Below are 15,320 nucleotides of genomic sequence, written 5' to 3'. Positions count from 1 at the left end.
ACAGGAACACAACCCCACCCATTAGTAGAGAGGCTGCCTAAAATCATAATAAGGTCACAGACACCCCAAAACACACTACTGGACGTGGTCCTGCCCACCAGAAAGAAAAGATCCAGCCTCATCCACCAGAATACAGGCATTAGTCCCCTCCACCAAGAAGCCTACACAACCCACTGAACCAACCTTAGCCACTGGGGGCAGACACCAAAAACAACAGGAACTATGAACATGCAACCTGCAAAAAGGAGACCCCAAACACAGTAAGTTAAGCAAAATGAGAAGACAGAGAAAAACACAGCAGATGAAGGAGCAAGGTAAAAACCCACCAGACCAAACAAATGAAGAGGAAATAGGCAGTCTACCTGAAAAAGAATTCAGAGTAATGATAGTAAAGATGATCCAAAGTCTTGGAAATACAACAGAGAAAATACAAGAAATGTTTAACAAGGACCTAGAAGAACTAAACAGCAAACAAACAATGATGAAAAACACAATAAATGAAATTAAAAATTCTCCAGAAGAAATCAATAGCAGAATAACTGAGGCAGAAGAACAGATAAGTGACCTGGAAGATAAAATAGAGGAAATAACTACTGCAGAGCAGAATAAAGAAAACAGAATGAAAATAATTGAGGACAGTCTCAAAGACTTCTGGAACATTAAACGCACCAGCATTCGATTATAGGGGTCCCAGAAGAAGAAAAGAAAAAGAAAGGAACTGAGAAAATATTTGAAGAGATTATAATTGAAAACTTCCCTAATATGGGAAAGGAAATAGAGAATCAAGTTCAGGAAGTGCAGAGAGTCCCATACAGAATAAATCCAAGGAGAAACACACCAAGACATACATTAATCAAGCTATCAAAAATGAAACACAAAGAACAAATATTGAAAGCAGCAAGGGAAAAACAACAAATAACATACAAGGGAATCCCCATAAGGTTAACAGCTGATCTTTCAGCAGAAACTCTGCAAGTCAGAAGGGAGTGGCAGGACGTATCTAAACTGATGAAAGGGAAAACCTACAACCAAGATTACTCTACCCAGGAAGGATCTCCTTCAGACTTGACCGAGAAATTAAAACCTTTACAGACAAGCAAACGTTAGGAGATTTCAGCACCACCAAACCAGCTCTACAACAAATGCTAAAGGAACTTCTCTAGGCAGGAAACACAAGAGAAGGAAAAGACCTACAATAATAAACCCAAAACAATTAAGAAAATGGTAATAGGAACATACATATCGATAATTACCTTAAATGTAAATGGATTAAATGCTCCAACCAAAAGACATAGACTGGCTGAATGGATATAAAAACAAGACCGGGAGACACAAGAGGGAGGAGATATGGGGATATATGTATATATATAGCTGATTCAATTTGTTATAAAGCAGAAACCAATACACCATTTTAAAGCAATTATACTCCAATAAAGATGTTAAAAAAAAAAAGAAAAGCAATGAAGAATTACAGTGTTGAAAAATCTTGGGCAGGGGACTGATTACAGTTTGCAAAGTAGAAAAAGTAGAAAGAAAATGATGAAAGCAATATGGTGTGGAAGTTGATTAGGAGTAGTGGAGAGAAGGGTGGTTCTAGATTAATGGTATCACTAGAGTAGACGAAGCTAATAAATAAGGTATTTAGTAATGAGAACCTGAATTAAGGAATTGCTATCACAAACAAGGCTGGAGCATATCTGGGAAATAATTAGATATATAAATACGTATTTTTTGTTAGAATCTACATACATAATTCCTTTTATTTAAAAAAAAACTGCTAATTAGCTACACAACCTTTATCCTCTTTTCTTAATATACCCCTAGAGTCTTGCTTCCTCTCTGCCACTCCTCAATCGTTCTTTTTTGACATTCCTGGTTTCTAATTCTTCCCAGAATGTTAATACACTACTTAGCTACCATGATACAGGAATACTATACACTCTTTGAGGAGAAGAGCCAAGTTTTGCTTGTTCGTCATCCAAACATCTGTTAATAGTCTCTAGTACATAGTAAGCACTCATTATATTTTTGTTGAATAAGTAAATAGATAGCTTCCCTTTGATGACATTTGGAAAGTCTACTGTATGTATCAGCTGAAGTTCTTTGTTGCTAAGTACAGAAACCATCTCTGAAGGGACAGTGAGGATGCAAGCCTCTGGGGTAATAATAAGGAAAAAGGTAAAAGTCCCATGCTTGATTAATGGGTTTTTTTCTTTTTAATATTTATTTACTTGGCTGCGCCGGGTCTTATTTTCAACATGCAGGACCTTTGTTGCTGTGTGCAGGATCTTCGTTGCAGCATGTGGAATCTTTAGTTGCAGCATGTGGAATCTTTAGCTGCGACATGCGAACTCTTAGTTGTGACTTGTGGGATCTAGTTCCCCGACCAGGGATCAAACCCGGGCCCCCTACATGGGGAGAGCAGAGGTCTAGCCACTGGACAACCAGGAAAGTCCCTAGCAGGTTTTTTAAACTAAGCAGTAGGAAAATACTGGAAGGCCAGTGGGAGGTTACGAAACCTAAAGAAAGGCTAAGGCAAACTCAGGAACCAAAGCAAATCTTTGAGGTCTAAAATGTAGGAAATATACAAACTTTCTGGGTTAGAGCATTAAAGCATCATTAACGGAATGAATAAAGTTCAATACTTTGTCACCTTGTTCAAGATCAAATTACAAGGTAATAGCATCTAATTGGCAGAATTTGTGTGAAATGCTTAACCATAATTAAGGCTAAAAATCTAAAAATCTGGACACCTAGGATGCAGCCTAGACAGAGTGAAGTCTCAACAAACAGTTCAATGTTCAAAACGTGCTCGACCTTTGGTTAGGGAGGGCAAAGCTGATGACTGTCCAATCAGATTATATCCAAGGGGGAAAATGTTAATTCCCTAAAAGCAAATCCCAACAAGATATTGGGCAGCCACAAACCAATAAATATTCGCCATATCTAAAAACTGCTAAGAACACACAGCTTTCATTATATTCAGAGTAGTCAGGAAATCCTGTAACTAATGCTAGGAAATCCAGTAGCATTAAAAAAATATAAGGAAATTGGTGAGATTAAATTATCTTTATCAATAAAGTTGGGGTATAAAACCATGATCCCCCCCCAAATTTCTCTATTTCCTTATTTTTTGATTTCCTTTCCTATTTAGTGCAAAATTAAGGCAATGGGACTTCTGAGATACTACCTACATGCCTTACTTTGTTATTACTCTTTGCAGCTGTTCATACACTCTTTATTCCCTATTCTCCTTCCTCCTTGGAAAGCAAGGAAAGAGATTATTTTCTAATCTGATGATAATCTTTCTCATGTCATTCTTTCTTTCTCTGTTTACTTGCTTCACTCTGGAATTTATCTCCTCCCCCTGCTCTAACCCAGCCCCAGTTTATTAACCTTCAAGATACGGTGTAATACTAAACATTTTCTCAACTGAGTCATGTAAATAAGGGTAGTTTTTACTATCAAGTTTAACAATTTGCTATTCTGAAATCTTTGACCTTTGCTAGATCCACATAATATGGGATGTGATCGAATATTATGAAGAGTAAAATTCCCTTTTTACAGAAATAAAAATGTGTTCTATTATTTTAATGTATCATGTGTGTGGTGTCGGTATGATAGCCATGAGTTTTATCCAAAGCCCGGCAACTACTGATTATTATAATGTCATCTCTACCTTGTTGAAAAGCAACATGAGAGGAAATGAGAAAACTCATAATGATATTCACAGTTCAGGATTTTTTCAGAAAAAGCTCCCAGTGAATAATTCTTAGAAGTAGTTATTACAGGCTGACTTTCAGGCTATGAAGAAACAGGGCAGAGTGAAAGGGACACAGTTAGAGTTTAATGGTGGAGGTGTCCCCCAAGTAGTATCCTTGAATGATGTGGAGAATTTGATACTTCCAACAAATCAGAATGATCAAGTATTGTATCTCAGAACAGTGGAAAAGAAAAATGTAGCAATACTGACATTCTGATATACCTGAGACACTATTAATGACTTGTCTGACTACAGTATAGCAATGGTTATACAAACTTGGGTTAAATTCCTGCTCTACTATTTATTAACTGCATGGCCCTGGGTAAGGTTTCACTTCTTTTTTTTGAATTGTATTTTATTTTATACAGCAGGTTCTTATTAGTTATAAGGTTTCACTTTTTAATCCTCAATCCCTAACATGGAGGTAATAATGCTCTCTTTTCAGAGTTGTTGAAGGAATTAGTAAGACAGTATGTGTAACGCTCTTGTCAAGTTACTGACGCATAAGAACTTCATAATAACATGAAGTGAACATTTGTTTCCAGAACATTATCCACGGAGATGTCCAATGGACAACGTGATTTAACACTAAGGACTGAAGAACTTCCTACATGAGAAGATAAAACTTCCAGCTGTACAACACTGAAATAAAGTACATCAATGAGAAAGTAATTTTTTTTAAACCAGAGTGTAATTTCTTTAGAACTTCTAGAGAATGCATCAATTGTCTATCATGATTCTCTCTTGATTTGGGTGAAGGAGAAGTGGCATGATTCTCTTTCTCTATTTAACTTGGTCCTGTGAAGATAATTATATATCTAGATTTTTAAAATAGAGCAAATGGAACATTTCTCCAGATTAAAAGAAGATAAAAGGCCATAAAAATAGTAATGAAATAGCACGTCTCTGCCTCTGTCTCTCAGCCACAAGTGGAGGGGCTCTATTTTCTCCCAATTTGTGCTTGGAAGCATCTGAGTTCATCATATTTGTGCTTCACAATTAGCACACACACAAGACTTTTCCCTCCTCTAGTCCTTGGTTTCTGTTGTGTCATCTCAGAGTGACATCCTCTCCTGCTTCTTTTCCAGGTATTGTGTCTGGTCCATAACTCAATGTGCTCCAAAATCAACCGCAAGTTGAGAAATGTCCCTTATTCCACAGCTTTCCTCCACTCTGTTGCATAGGAACAGAAGGATACAAGGAAGTGTTTCCTTGTCCCCTCAAGTTCTTAGAAACATTGATTTTTATCATCTCCTCTTTTGGGGCTCTGGCACAAGTGTCTGGGGACAAGGGTAAAATAAAGGGGCAAGCTCAGCAGCACATCCTCAGCTTTACTCAGAATTGCCCTTCCATTATGACACTGATCCTTTGACTTGGGACTGACTCACATTCTCTTAGAATGAGTTCTGTTCCTGGTGGTCCCTCAGTCACTTATGCAAATAGACTCTTTTGGGTTTTTCCAACCCAGTCCTACAGACAACCCAAATATGTCTGAAACCTATGGGGAGCCCAGAAGAAAGGTTCCACTAACAAAGATATTTTTTGCTTCACAGAAAAGGGAAAATTCCCTACAGGATGCCCAAATGCCAGTATAGGGTGTCTACTTTCTGATTACACTCTTGCAGACCATACTGAAGAGCCCTTATTGTCTGATTCACTGGGTCTTTTCAGTTTTCATCTTGTTTGACCTCAGTGTTGTATACTTGGCACCATCTCACTGAAACTTTGTTTTCCCTTGTCTTTGCCAAAGCCATTCTCTCATGGTTTTCTTTCTGTTTTGTTCCTCGGATGCAAGTGATGATTTCCATGTCTCTAGTTCTGGTCCTGATCATATTTATAACAAGAAGGACATTTATTACTATATCTCTAACTGCTTATTGTATATGTAAAACTGGGTTGTTCCAAAGCTTCTGTCTTACATTTTCAAAACCAGCTTCTGTTTCCTTATTCATTCAGTTCTGTATTTTGTTTCTGATAATATTGCCATCCACGTACTTCCCTGTTTAAAGACCTCAGACAGCTTCAACTTTTCTTTCTTTTGCTCCCAACATCAGACTCTCATCAGTTATTACACAATGGTGATTATACCCCCAAAATGCCTCTGAAATACAATCCTTCTTGTGAATTCCACTGTTATTGCCTTAGTTTGGTCACTCATCATGTCTTAAATAATCAACAATAATACTTTTTGGCCAGCATCTCCCATTCACAGACATCCTTCACAGTAACCCTAAAGTTGTCTTTCTAAACACATATCAATTTGGGTCCCTCTATTGGTTAAAAACCTTCACTAATTTCAGTTGCTCATGATCGTTTACAGTGTTTCCAACCAGTATTTCCACCTTCATATCATTCAAGTTTCTTACATTCTAGTCAAAAGAGTCCATCCACCATTTCCTGAATATACTATTCACCTTTCTTCATGTTGGTAACTATCCTGGAATGCCTTCTTCCTTTTTTCTATTACATATCCTTATTCAACTTTCTATTCAAATTCCATTTTATAGTCTCTGCCAATGTGCTTCACAAAGTCCATGCTGTCCATGATTTATACTACATTTTGCAGCAAATCAGGCCTACACATTATTTCATTATCTTTGTCTAGAATGTAACAGCATCTTGTTCTTATTGTCTGGCACACACCTGGGAAAGGATAAAAACAAGATGGCAAAAGCAGACTAAACTGAAGATGAAATTTTAAAATAAAAGTATATACTCAATATTTTTGTTAATTGATTAAACATATTGGTTTTCTCAAAATAATAGCTTATTTAGGGTTTTCTATAAACTGTGCCTATTAAAAGGATCTGGATTTAAATATTAAGTGCCAGTTTAAAAAATAAAATCTAAGGATACCATGATTGTAATGTTAGATTGGCATAAATTAGATGTAATACTCAATAATTGAATTGTTTATGCTTAGATGAAGTAATGACAATTCTTTTGGTTATAAGTGACGGAAACTGACTCTGACTGATTAAGCAAAAAGGGGACTGTATTATAAGGAATTAGTTTTCTTACTGAACATAGGGACAGGCTATGGCTGACTCAGGCACAACTGAAATGGGAATTTAACTCAGTCAGGGTCTCTCTCAACTTTCGTCTTTGCTTATCTCTGTGAAACTTCACTGGTCTCCTTCTCTTCTCCTCTCCTCCCTCCTCCCCCCCTTCTTTTCTCTCTCTCTTTCTCACCTTTACTCCCTGTTTTCCCCCTTTACTTTTCTTGTTTCCAAGCGCATGTGACAGAAAACAAAACTGCCAACAGAGTCTAAGGTTGAAGTTTAGTCATTTAGTGAGTAACTGTTTTCCCTTTTTCTGACAGTCTAATACCATATTCTTTTTGACCCAACTTGGGTCAGGTGGCTACCTAAAATCTGACAACCGTGGCCAAAACCAAAAGAAAATCAAACAAATCAAAAGCTAGAGCTACAAGTAATTAGCAAAATAAACTGCTTTAGGTTTTATCTTTTCACCTATGATTTAGTTGAAATGACTTGTCATGATTAGCAATATAAAATAGATGATGGTAAAAGAGATAGGATATCTTAAAAGTTAGCCAATCAGTACCTGAATAAGCAAAAATTGACAGCAGAGCAGAATTCACTGAAGGGAATTCTTTGAAACACTAATCCAATCAAATGTCCCAGGGCAAAATTGTTCCATCATCAATGACATTTTGAAAAATCAGTGTACTACAGCCCTCTACTGGACAGTCACAATACATATTTATGTTCTAAGGACTCTGGAAAAATAATTCTCTATAAACTCCAGGAAATTGTTCACATTCTAAACTTATTCCTTTTTAATGATTTTTGAAATTATTGTTTTTCTAGCTACCATTTTATGTTATCATTATGATTATTTCAGTTGAGCTGCAAGCCCTTTTATGCTCTTAAGTCCCTGGATATTCCCCAAACTCAGGAGGGGTAAGGGCTTGGTTTCCTTAGACAATTTCCAAGAGTCTAGAGCAAGCCAGGGAAGCTAAGAGAAGCTGAGTGTGTTCACTCAGGGGCAAGGTCATTGTCATCACCTTTAATCAACCCTTTGTCAGACTGTACAAATCCTACGTCATATAAAGTTCTGCATAATTTATTATCCTTGTTTTATTATAAAGAAACTAGGATTTTGGAGAAATCTGGTCCAATTTAGCAAAAGAATATTAAGTCAGTTTTCAGGCTTAAGGGTTAAAAATGTATCTAGGTGTATTGTTTGTAAGATTGTTAAGTTTATTTTTGTTTTGGACAAAGAATTTATTGTCCAAACTTTGGAAGTTTATTTAACCATTATTACGTGTAATTCTTCTAAGATATAGAAAAAACTATGGCATAAATTATTTTTATAGGGAAAGTCAGGGGCAACAGAATCATCCACTAAGTTCTGAATTTCTCATTAAACTCCTAATTTTGATTGGACTTTCCAACCCTTCACCCTCCCCATAAAGCTTTATTTGTAAAAACTTTTTTTAAAAATTAGTTACCCTGGAAGGTGACATCTGTTAAAGAGTTAGGCATACATTGTATTTCAACATATATTAAGTCATCATATTGTAAAGCATGTTGACACAAAGCCTATAGTGTCATAGGAAACTAAGAATTAATGTATTTTGCATAAGGAGGAAGATGGAATTTTTCCAAGGCAGCTACAGCTGCAAGACAATTTTATAGTTAGGCTGAGTAGTTTTTGCTTTACTGGTGTTTGGGTCTAAAATGTTACTTGTGAGTCACCGAACACAGAGAAGGATCTTAGTGACCCTGAAAACACGCCCTGCCAGGAGTTTTCTGTGCCATTTAAAAAAGGGTCATGGGGCCATCCCACAATGTAATTATGTAATTATGAGAAATTTAAAGGGAAATATTTGAAGATTAAAACTCGGAAAATCCCAAATGCTTCCATTGTGATGGAAAAATCCCATGAACAAATAAATGAAGGATGTATCCAAACAGAAGTCACAAGTAAATTATCAGCATAGGTGTAAATCATGCCCATGTAAATACTGTAAAACAGAGAAACCCATGGGTAGGAGGCAGGGAAGTCTTTCTAAATACAAATATATTTGCAATCAATAAGAAAAAAAGGCAATTTTTTGCTGTAATCTATACATATGGCTCTAGAATAAGAAAGTATAGAATTAATTACAAAAACTATTTCAGAATAAGTATAAGGATTCCTATGGAATCCTATGACTTCCTTCCTAATGCATTTAGAAATACACTGAAATGGCTAGATTTTATCTGTCTCCTGTATTTATTTTATGAGAACTTTAATTAAGCTGTATTCTTTTTGAAAGTGAAAATTTGGCTAAACTTCAGAAATTATTTAAACTTCATCTGCGTCTGAATCTAGCAACTTTTTATATTCAGGTTCTTTATAATCTGGGTGTCGGAGAGTAGGAGAATGGATGGGAAAGCAATTTCCATTTATTTTTACATTCAAACAAAACAAATATTTGTTAGGTCTCTACCAGTCAATTACTCTCTATCAGTCAATATTCTTGGCACTGTGGAAATGGAGGTGACAAGAGGGACAAGTCCCTTTTTCTCACAGAGCTCACTTTCTATTAGGGAGACCAAGCAGTTAAACAAGTAACAAATTTAGGCAAGATAACTAAACTGTGATAAGACCTAAAGAAGAGACAAATAGGATAATATAGTAGCATACAATATCTCTGAGACGTGATGTTTGAATTAAGACACAGCTCCAGCCACTTGAAAAAGCCTGGGTGAAAGGGTTTCATTTATAAAAAACAGCAAATGCTAAGACCTCAAGAAGCAAGAGTTTGAATTTATTCTAGGAAAAGAAGAGATTCCAGGGTAACTGCAGCATCAGGAGCAAGGTGACTGGTGTGAAATGAGTCTGATGATGAATGTAGAGCACAGGTTATTGCAAGGAGTTTGTATTTTATTGTAAATGCAGTGGCAAACCATTGAAGTTTCTTGGTTAGACTCAGTGAATAACATCATAAAACAAAATCATGAGTACTTCAAGACATCAATTAACACTTAGATTATGAGATTATGAATTATCTTGTGAAAGATTTTTTTCCAATCACAAAATCTAACATTTGTCTTCTATATTCTAGGTCATTGCTGAAGACATGAGTAGATCTTTGTTATTAAGTTAAATATAGCTATTATTTTAAAGGATATCATTTGGAAAATTAAGGGTTTACCTTTCGAAATGATTAATTTTATAGATCATGAATAAAGAACAATCTAGGTGGAGGAAGTGGTTATGGGGTAAAGAGGTAAGAAGTTTTAAGAAGTTAATTCATTTTTATTGTTTTGAGATGAACTAAGGAAGGCTTTCTGAACTAGAGGGTAATCATATTTATTATTTTATATCTGATTAAAAGTTCACTAGATGCTAATTTTAGTGAATTTGGCAATTACAGAAAGGTACAAAGAAGAAAATAATAATCACCATAATACCATTACTTTCCAGTCTTTCTTAATCATTGTGATGTATATTTGACAAAACTGAAATTTTATAGGATATGAAGTTTTTCAACCCAATTATTTTCACTTAACATTATATTTTTGGTAATAATACCAAAAGTTATTGATTGATTCTGAATTCAAAGTGCAATTCCCAGCCAACAGAGAAGTCCTATATTTCTGCTTGCCAAGGATTGGTCCCATGTACCCTAATGTAATGGGACACATTTTAAAAATAAATAACTGCCATAAGTAAAAAGATCTTTCTGGAGAGAAAAAAAATAATGCTGGAGTTTTTATTAGAGTTATCTGGCTTTAGTCTAAAGGTCAAATGCCATTTATATATTTAATAAATATTATTTATCATGTACTATTTGCCAAGAAAAGTGATCTCTACCCTGATGGAGCCTTCGTTCTAGTGGTGAGACAGGTATCAATCAAGTAATCATACGAATAAACAGTTACGGAGTGTCTTAGGAAAGACACTCAGCACTAGCAGTACTATGAGAAGGACTAACAAGGGACTTGACTTAGCCTAAAGAGGGTCAGGAAAGCCTTCCCCCAAAATGTAACATCTGAGCTGAGATCTGAAAGAGAAATAGAAGTAACTAGGTATAGAGGAAAACCTCCCAAATAGGAGGGACAATAAATGAAATACTCATTGCTTGAATAAGAACTGTTACGAATCTTGGGAAGGAAAATTTTTCACTAGTTCAAGCTACTACCTAGGATTTCGCTAGAGCCTAGTCAGTTTATTAGTCATATTTTATGTATTTACATTAAAGGGCCATGTCATTTACTAGGCAACCAGCACTAACTCCAAACAGTGATATATAAATACTAAAAGATAATAAGAAATAGCACTGGTTTTTCAGTGCTCTCTTACTTGAAGTATTTGAACCAGAGCCTCATTTAAAAGAACAAAGACCCATGCTTCATACTGTATTATATGTCATTAGGGTATAATTGTGGGGAATGGGAAAGTACAAATACAATTCACCTACTGCTTTTTTTTTTTTTTTTTTGCGGTACGCGGGCCTCTCACTGTTGTGGCCTCTCCCGTTGTGGAGCACAGGCTCTGGACGTGCAGGCCCAGCGGCCATGGCTCACGGGCCCAGCCGCTCCACGGCATGTGGGATCCTCCCGGACCAGGGCACGAACCCGTGTCCCCTGCATCAGCAGGCGGACTCTCAACCACTGCGCCACCAGGGAAGCCCCACCTATTGCTTTTAAAATGGTTTTAGCTGCAAAAATAAGTTATTTTAGCTTTTTACCCACAGTTTATCACATCAATTAGAAAGAAGCCAAATTGCTTAAAGACTTAAATATAAGACAGGATACCATAAAACTCCTAGAAGAGAACATAGGCAAAACATTCTCTGAAATAAATCATAGCAATATTTTCTTAGGTCATTTCCCAAGGCAATAGAAATAAAAGCAAAAATAAACAAATGAGACCTAATCACACTTATAAGCTTTTGCACAGCAAAGGAAACCATAAACAAAATGAAAAGACAACGTACAGACTAGGAAACAATATTTGCAAATGATGCAACCTACAAGGGGTTAATTTCCAAAATATATAAACAGCTCATACAACTCAATAACAACCAAAAAAAAACCCAATCAAAAAATGAGTAGAAGACCTAAATAGACATTTCTCCAAAGAAGACATACAAATGGCCAATAGGCTCATGAAATTCATTTTTTCTCTCTCTTTTTTTTTTAACATCTTTATTGGAGTATAATTGCTTTACAATGGTGTGTTAGTTGCTGCTTTATAACAAAGTGAGTCAGCTATATGTGTACATATATCCCCATATCCCCTCCCTCTTGTGTCTCCCTCCCACCCTCCCTATCCCACCCCTCTAGGTGGTCACAAAGCACCGAGCTGATCTCCCTATGCTATGTGGCTGCTTCCCACTAGCTATCTATTTTACATTTGGTAGTTTATATATGTCTATGCCACTCTCTCACTTTGTCCCATCTTACCCTTCCCACTCCCCACGTCCTCAAGGAAAGATTCTTGACATCGTTAATTATCAGAGAAATACAAATCAAAACTACAATGAGGTATCACCTCACACCAGTCAGACTGGCCATCATTAAAAAGCCTGCAAACAATAAATGCTGAAGAGGGTATGGAGAAAAGGAAGCCCTCATACACAGTTGATGGGAATGTAAATTGGTGCAGCCACTACGGAAAACAGTATGGAGCGTCCTTAAAAAACTGAGGGGCGTGGCTGGGAAGGCGGCCACCTCCGTACCCGTCATGCATCACGTGTTCTTGGGGAACCTGGTGCTAAACCATTCGTAGATGACTTGCTTCTGGGTCAGGGTTTCGTATGTAGCAGGGAAGCTCCCTAGCTGCGATCTATTGAAAGTCAGCCCTCGACACAAGGGCTTTTTTTTAAGTATAAAAAAAAAAATTTTTTTTTTAATTCTATTTTCAGGGAAAAAAACTGAAAATAGAGTTACCATATGATCCAGCAATCCCACTCCTGGGCATATATCTGGAGAAAACTCTAATTTGAAAAGATACATGAACCCCAATGTTCATTGCAGCACTACTTACAATAGTCAAGACAAGGAAGCAACCTAAATGTCCTCAACAGATGAATGGGTAAAGAAGATGTGATATATTTATAGAATGGAATATTACTCAGCCATAAAAAAGAATGAAATAATGCCATCTGCAGCAACATGGATGAACCAACAGATTATCGTACTAAGTGAAGTAAGTCAGACAGAGAAAGATAAATACTGTGTGATATCACTTACGTGTGGAATCTAAAATATGACACAAATTATTTACAAAATATAAACAGACTCACAGACATAGAAGGCAAACTTATGGTTACCAAAGGGGATAGTGGGGTGGGGAGGGCCAGGAAGAGGGGAGATTAGGAGTTTGAATTAGTAGATACAAACTGCTATACATAAAATAGATAAACAGCAAGGTCCTACTGTATCACACAAGGAACTATATTCAATATCTTGTAATAATCTATAATGGAAAAGAAAAAATATATATAAATCAACTATACTTCAATAAAAAGAAAGAAAGAAGCCAAATTGCAAGTCTTTGTCATGGATAAGTGTGTCCAGAAATATGTTTATGATTATCATCAACATTAAAAGTCCTTTGGTATACATTTTAACCAAAGTATCTGAAACTGCCAATAAATAGAAGGAGAATTAGGATTAGTAGTAGTAGTAGTGGTAGTAGTAGTCATAGTAGTAGTAGTGTTAGTAGTAGTAGTAATAATAACAGTAATAGTAATAGCAGCAGCATTGTAGTAGTGGTGGTGGTAGTAGTTATAGTAGTAGTAGTTGTAATAGTTACTATTTTATTTTGAAGTTACCAGGTTAGTGATTTATTGCAAATACTTACAATTACTGTCAAAGACACATATTATGATTTTTGCTTTACAGACAATATAGTAATTTAGGTTCAGCGAGTTTAAATGAGCTATGCAAGATCACACAGTGAGAAATGGAGTGAAGACTCAGCCCTGGTCTCCCTGGCTTTCTGTTCTAGATGAATGTCGCTTGGATCCAGAGGACTTACCTGGTTCTCTTCTAAGAACATCAATTTCTTTCAGGGTAACTCTCTGACTGTTTTCATAGCTGTAAAACAGTGATGCCCCATTTACATTCCATGTAAATTAGGTTAGAGTAAAGCAGAAAATTCACTTAAAAATTATAAAAAATTTCTTCCAAAGTGCTAGACCGATGCTCAAGAACATGTTTATTAATAGAATTTCTGAGGAAAGATATATAGATGTTTCTGGTACAAAAACAGATAAAATGCTCTACAAAAAGGGTGTTATTATATAAAAATAACCAACAATATTTGCAAGAACTACCAGCACAGTAATGCTTTTGATAATCATTTCCTTAATTTTTGAAATCTTACCTAGCTCCTATAATCCCCAGATAATGAGGACCATTTTCTAAACAGAAACAACAGTTAAAAGAGATATTAGATCTTATTTTCATTGAGCCAGAAAGGACAGAATTAGAAATAGAATGCTGCAGAAACTTATTATAATGTAATACCGGATTTATTAGCAATAAGGGTCATATCCAATTCAAATTAAAAGACATTTTCTATACAAAATTACAATGTAATATCCTTTCAGCTGGGGAGTGATAGAACCAATGAGTAAAACCATGGGACTTGGAAGTCTAGAGACTTCCCTGGTGGTCCAGTGGTTAAGCCTCTGCCCTTCCAATGCAGGGAACATGGGTTCAATCCCTGGTTGGGGAACTAAGATCCCACATAGCCAGAAAAAAAAGAAAAAGAATGAAGAGAAAAGAAAACCATGTGTCTAATCTGGGTTTGCTGTTCTTATCCATGCCTTTAGTAAATTTTAGACTAAGTGACAGGCAGATTTTATTGGAAATAGATGAACTAAATCCCTCACACATGTACAAACTTAGCAATGTCACATAGTTTAGTCTGGGTAAGGGTAGTAGGTGAAAATACAGTTATATACAAGGAAAGATGAAAAAAAAACAAGCATTAACAAAATTCTGTTTCCTCTAGGTAAAATGGAATATAAACAAAAAAAGGTTATAAGAAGATACAGTTATCATAAAAATTATATTAGGAAGTTTTACCATCATTTCTTGAAAATCACTAGTGAAGGAAAAAATTGCCTTATCTTTTCTCATTTATACAACAAACAGTATGAAAATGAGACCATTGCTCATTCCAGAACCTGAGTTTGATCTGGTAATTCCCTCTCCTTCACATTATGCAACAGTCCTGCCTGTGATAATCAGACTGAGAGAGAGAGAGAGAGAGAGAAAGGAAGAGAGAATAAGACTGAGTATATCCTAGTAAGAATTTGTCAGAATTAGGCTGTTAAGATAGTTACATGCCATAAAGAGAAAGCTTCCTCTCTATAGGACCTGACTACTTACTCAGGGCCACAATCTGACTTATGTTTGAAAAGAGGCTTTTCATTCTAACAGTGCTACACAACTGCAGAAAAACTTACCCAAGCCAGTTACTTGTATTAATAAACATAGACCTTTTTAAAAATTGAAGTATAGTTGACTTATAATATTATATTAGTTTCAGATACAATATAATAATTTGCTGTTCTTATAGC

General features: G+C 35.9%; 1 long non-coding RNA gene across 1 annotated transcript in view; it reads right to left on the bottom strand.

Moving 5' to 3' along the window:
• The window catches only part of LOC137211930 (uncharacterized), a 154,876-nt gene that overhangs the window by 24,552 nt on the left and 115,004 nt on the right, over window positions 1-15,320 (bottom strand). The window contains exon 3 of the long non-coding RNA XR_010937283.1: window positions 13,769-13,827. This is a non-coding gene — a long non-coding RNA (uncharacterized lncRNA). The remainder of the gene's footprint in view (window positions 1-13,768; window positions 13,828-15,320) is intronic.

Source organism: Pseudorca crassidens, chromosome 2 (genome assembly GCF_039906515.1).
Source record: "Pseudorca crassidens isolate mPseCra1 chromosome 2, mPseCra1.hap1, whole genome shotgun sequence".
NCBI lineage: Eukaryota > Metazoa > Chordata > Mammalia > Artiodactyla > Delphinidae > Pseudorca > Pseudorca crassidens.
The sequence above is the reverse complement of the archived record's forward strand: the minus strand, read 5'-3'. Positions and strand labels throughout refer to the sequence as shown.